Below are 5,815 nucleotides of genomic sequence, written 5' to 3'. Positions count from 1 at the left end.
CTCCTGATATAATCTAATATATTTAAAATAAACTTTAGAGGACTTCCCTGGTGGCGCAGTGGTTAAGAATCTGCCTGCCGATTAAATTGCTGCAGGCGCTGCGGGCTGGTTGTGGGCTTTCTCCGTCTCAAGCGTTCGTGAGTTAGTTCCGCCGCTCGTTCTCATCTTCTGAAGCCTAAGCCGGCTACACCTTCCTCCTTCCTTCCGCCAGCAGCCGTGTCATTGCGACTCCGCCACCATGTTCGAGGCGCGCCTGGTCCAGGGCTCCATCTTGAAGAAGGTGCTTGAGGCGCTTAAGGACCTCATGAACGAGGCCTGCTGGGACATCAGCTCGAGTGGCGTGAACCTGCAGAGCATGGACTCGTCCCATGTCTCTTTGGTGCAGCTCACCCTGCGCTCCGAGGGCTTCGACACGTACCGCTGCGATGGCAACTTGGCCATGGGCATGAACCTCACCAGCATGTCCAAAATACTGAAATGTGCTGGCAATGAAGACATCATTACAGTAAGGGCTGAAGATAATGCGGACACCTTGGCACTTGTATTTGAAGTTCCAAATCAAGAAAAGGTTTCAGACTATGAAATGAAGTTAATGGATTTAGATGTTGAACAACTTGGAATTCCAGAACAAGAGTACAGCTGTGTAGTAAAGATGCCTTCTGGTGAATTTGCACGTATATGCCGAGATCTCAGTCATATTGGAGATGCTGTTGTAATTTCCTGTGCAAAAGATGGAGTGAAATTTTCTGCAAGTGGAGAACTTGGAAATGGAAATATTAAGTTGTCACAAACGAGTAATGTTGATAAAGAAGAGGAGGCTGTTACCATAGACATGAATGAACCAGTTCAGCTAACTTTTGCACTGAGGTACCTGAACTTCTTTACAAAAGCCACTCCACTCTCTCCTACAGTAACACTCAGTATGTCTGCAGATGTACCCCTTGTTGTAGAGTATAAAATTGCTGATATGAGACATTTAAAGTATATTTGGCTCCCAAGATAGAGGATGAAGAAGAATCTTAGACATTCTTAAAATTCAAGGAAATAAAACTAAGCTCTTTGAGAACTGTTTCTGAGATGCTAGCACATACTTAAGTCTGTTTTGTCTTTGTACCTCTGAGTACATATGTAGGTATTGTTTTCTGTAAATAACTTTTTTTTTTCTCCATTCTCTACAGTTTGTTCAAAGAGTAAAGTCCAAAGTCAAATCTGGTCTTGTTAACCGAGTAATAACTTTGCCTTACCTAGGAATACACCTTATAATTTTTATAAACAAAAGGGTTTTGACTCTAAATGCAGTTTTAAGTATTGTTTTCAATTTAAATAAAAGTCATTTGAATTTCAAGCATCACAGGACAGTGCCTTCATTTGGACCACGATGGTTGCAAGTATCCTAGAGAATTCACAATTCAAGCAGCTCATGTAAATGAGCTTATTTTTTCAGTCTAGAGCAGGTTGATATGACATTAGATACAGTGATAAAAAGTATTCCAGATACAGCAGGTGACAAAGTATTTTGGGGGATTCATTTGCCAAACTTATTTTGGTATTCTGACTTAAGCTCAAGAAATGAAAAGGGGAGAGTAGAAAAAATACATAATATTTTGTCAGTTTTGCTAGCAGAAACTAACACTTTACAGAAGCTTAATGTACCCAAAGTTCTGTCAGCTTTATAAGACTAGCATTGTTACCGGGAAGTGTTTCATTAGCCTAGGGAGCCTTGTACAGGAATCTTGGAAGTTTTAGTAGATCTGATAGGTCCCAAGGAGTATGTTTGTGCAAAAATAATTTCTCTAGCGTAAGTAGCCTTTTGTGGGGACTTATTCCCTTAAAGGATGAAGGTGGCTTAGTTCCATGGATGTTGGATTCAACCAAGAAAGTGAAAAAGGCCAAGCAGTAATTGTGCTACAAGGTCACAAATTGGCATGCTGCATACTGAGAATTCCTTTATTGTAGTCCTTTTTTCTGGTGTATTTTGTGTTTGGTGGATTAAGTGACAGATTTCTGTCGTACTTGCAGTGACGGTAGAACTCACTGTATCCAGTAGGTAACTATTCATTACCTTTCTGTGTGCCTGGGTTTGGGGAAGGATACTGGCTGCAAAGGGGCCTGATGGAAATTTCTGGAGTGATGAAAATATTTTATCTACGTTGTGATGATGGCTCCAAGACTATATGAATCTCTCAAAACTAATCCAATTGTACTTTATCATATGTAAATTATACTTAATAAAGCTCGACATTTAAAAAAAAAAAAAAGAATCTGCCTGCCAATGCGGGAGACACAGGTTCAAGCCCTGGTCCGGGAAGATCCCACATGCTGCAGAGCAACTAAGCTTGTGTGCCACAACTATTGAGCCTGCGCTCTAGAGCCCATGAGCCACAGCTACTGAGCCCTTGTGCTGCAACTACTGAAGCCCGTGCTCCACGACAAGAGGAGCCACTGCAATGAGAATCCCGTGCACTGCAACAAAGAGTAGCCCCGCTCGAGGCAACTAGAGAAAGCCCGCCCGCAGCAACGATGACCCAATGCAGCCAAAAATAGATATAAAATAAATAAATAAATTTATTTAAAAATATAAATAAATAAAGTTTAAAAAGTACTTTTCACACATGGAATAGCGTTTATCGGCCAAAAATGCATTTCCAGTCGGACCAGGACAGACACGGTTTAGATCTATAAGGAATGAGTGATAGGATCTCACCAGCACTTGCCTCTGTGGGCCGAGTGCTTCATTTCTTTCACCTCCCACTTTGCCTGTCAACAGCGCACCTGCAAGACTGACCCACACCACGTGCTGGTTCCTCACATTCTAAAATAAGGCTGGGGCTTCCCTGTTTGTGCAGTGGTTAAGAATCCACCTGCCAATGCAGGGGACACGGGTTCAAGTCCTGGTCCGGTAAGATCCCACATGCTGCAGAGCAACTAAGCCCGTGCACCACAACTACTGAGCCTGCGCTCTAGAGCCTGTGAGCCACAACTACTGAGCGCGCACGCCACAACTACTGAAGCCTGCGCGCCTAGAGCCTGTGCTCCACAGCAAGAGAAGCCACCGCAATGAGAAGCCCATGCAGCACAACAGAAATTAGACCCTGCTCACATCAGGTAGAGAAAGCCTGTACGCAGCAACAAAGACCCAACGCAGCCAAAAATAAATAAATAAAATAAATAAATTTATTTAAAAAATAAATAAATAAAATAAGGCTGATCCACATAAAAGAATGAAATAATGCCATTTGCAGCAACATGGATGGACCTAGAGATTATCATACTAAGTGACATAAGTCAGAAAAAGACAAATACCATATGATATCACTTACCTGTGGAATCCAAAATATGACACAAATGAACGTATCTATTAAACAGAAACAGACTCACAGACATAGAGAACAGACCTGTGGTTACCAAGGGGGATGGGGGATGGGGGAGGGATGGAGTGGGAGTTTGGGACTAGTAGGTGCAAACTAGTATATATAGAATTGATAAACAGCCAGGACCTACCTACTGTATAGCACAGGGAACTGTATTCAGTATCCTGTGATAAATCATAATGGAAAAGAGTATGAAGAATAATTATATATTTATAACTGAATCACTTTGCCATACAGCAGAAATTAACACAACATTGTAAATCAACTATACTCCAGTTAAAAAAGTGAGGCCGATCCTCTGCAGGGGCTCAAATCCTCTGATGAATAAGTGCCACAAACCAGCACCAGTTGTTTCCTGACTTCAGGATCTTGAAGGAAGTTCATTAAAATGTACACATTGGAGACAAGATGTTGATTTACAGTAGGGTGATAAAATAGTAAAAGTAGAAGAGGTTCTCACCAAGTTAAAGATGATATTTCTCTTCAAAAATCACGATATAGGGGCTTGCCTGGTGGCGCAGTGGTTGGGAGTCTGCCTGCCGATGCAGGGAGTGCGGGTTCGTGCCCCGGTCTGGGAGGATCCCACGTGCTGCGGAGCGGCTGGGCCCGTGGGCCGTGGCTGCTGAGCCTGCGCGTCTGGAGCCTGTGCTCCACGACGGGAGAGGCCACGGCAGTGAAGGCCCTCCTCCCAAAATCACGATATATTCTAATAAAAAAAAAGAAGAACCATATTTTCTCAAAGAGCGAAAAAAGTTAAGATGAAATTTCTTGAATATAAAAGCAAATATATTCAGAAACTGTATTTTCAAGTAAACATAGAAATTCTGTGCAAGTTCCAAGGAGCATAGGAAATTCCTGGAATGATCATTTTACTCTTTCTAACCCAGAGAAACTGTAATTTTTGATTAGAGTTAAAAATTAATTAAAAATTAATTTCTGAAAATTTGTAAATTAGTAATCATCTTGAGGTGAGGAGATTTTTAGAAGGAGAACTTTATAGGTCTTCTTTAACTAATATAATATAGTTTTATGGGACTAATAAGATTTCAGTAACCGTTGAAAACCTCTTGTAGCTCAACCCCACACCCATTCAGAGAAATATTAAAATGGAATGGGGTGTATAAGCTTAGTATTACTTTCATCTATTTTTTATGTTTTGTTTTTCCTTTTTACTCAATTCCTTTAGAATGAAAACTACAGAGCCACGAATTTTTCATCCTTCCTGGTTTAAATTCTTCTAGCATCCAGGTAATTTAGGAAAAAAAGGAGAACTGGAAGGCTATTTAAAGAGAAAGGATAATTCTTTCCCAAAGTTAAACGTAGAGATCTGAAAATATTCTATATAGAATCATCTTTTAGGGCTCTAATAGGATAATATACTAATAAAAACCTTGCTTTTATTCTTTTTTTTTCTTTGAATACAGACTTCTTAGCGACCACTTGACAATTTGTCTCACCAGCCTATACAAGTGCTCGGAAAGTGCCTTACGTGCTTAAGAAGCCAGCTTATCAAGACCTCCCATGCTGCTCACTCTGAGTCTGAGTGAGCAAACAGGTCTGGTCTGTGTGCCCTAAAGGCCAGCATTCCTGGGCTCCACCAGACCACCAGGGAAGGGAGCTCTCTGGAGTAGTGAGCTTCCAGAGGAGTCTGGGGGAGTGGATTTTTACCCAAGATGTTGAGGGGAGGTAAGGAATCTATTCTGTCAAGTGGAGGAGTCCGTGGTTCAGGCTCCAGCTGTATTTGTCTTAGTTTCCCACCTGCAATTCTCAGGAAAAGAAACAGCCTGCATCCCAGGAAATCTCCTTTCATAGTTTCCCAGCAACATCCTCCTCTTTGTACACATAGAGTACCGAAGATGCCTCCCTTCATTCACAAAAGGGAGAAAACAGTTTATAAAGTTGAGTAACCCCAAGGAAATGGGAAATTCACAAAGACCTAGAAAGTGGGGTTATGAAAATAATTTTTATGCATCTAGTGCCTACTAGGTGACTTGGACTTCCAAACTTTATCTCCAGTCTTAACAACAACCTTATGTGGTCTTCAGTATTCCACTTTACAGGGGAGAAAACTGAGGTTCGGAAAAGCAAGGTGACTTGCCAACAGTACACACTGCACAGACAACTACCGAGAAGAAATGCTATGGTCTCTCTGACTCTGATACCTGTTTTTGGAGTCAGAAAACCTAGAAAAGCAAGAAAGGGCAGTGGTCATTCCTTAGGTCATCAGTAGTCTCAATATCTGAATAATCATTCTTATTAGCTGCCTAGCCAAAAATTCTGAACCCTGACTTAAGTTTTTTCCCACCAATGAACCAAAAGAAAAAGAATCTCTAACAAGATGAAATAAAATAAAAACTTGTGACTTTTTTCAGTCCGCCTAGAAGCCAAATTCATCCACTCAAATACACAGAGGTGTTAAAAATATCATATATAAGCCCCAAATG

The 5,815-nt window shown here is 41.2% G+C and overlaps 1 pseudogene; it reads left to right on the top strand.

Moving 5' to 3' along the window:
• The first annotated feature begins 212 nt into the window (after window positions 1–212).
• Window positions 213–1,038, top strand: LOC117312471 (proliferating cell nuclear antigen pseudogene; annotated as a pseudogene).
• Window positions 1,039–5,815: the final 4,777 nt, after the last annotated feature.

Source organism: Tursiops truncatus, chromosome 5 (assembly GCF_011762595.2).
Source record: "Tursiops truncatus isolate mTurTru1 chromosome 5, mTurTru1.mat.Y, whole genome shotgun sequence".
Lineage (NCBI taxonomy): Eukaryota > Metazoa > Chordata > Mammalia > Artiodactyla > Delphinidae > Tursiops > Tursiops truncatus.
Note: the sequence above shows the minus strand (reverse complement) of the source record. Positions and strands in the feature narration are given on the sequence as shown.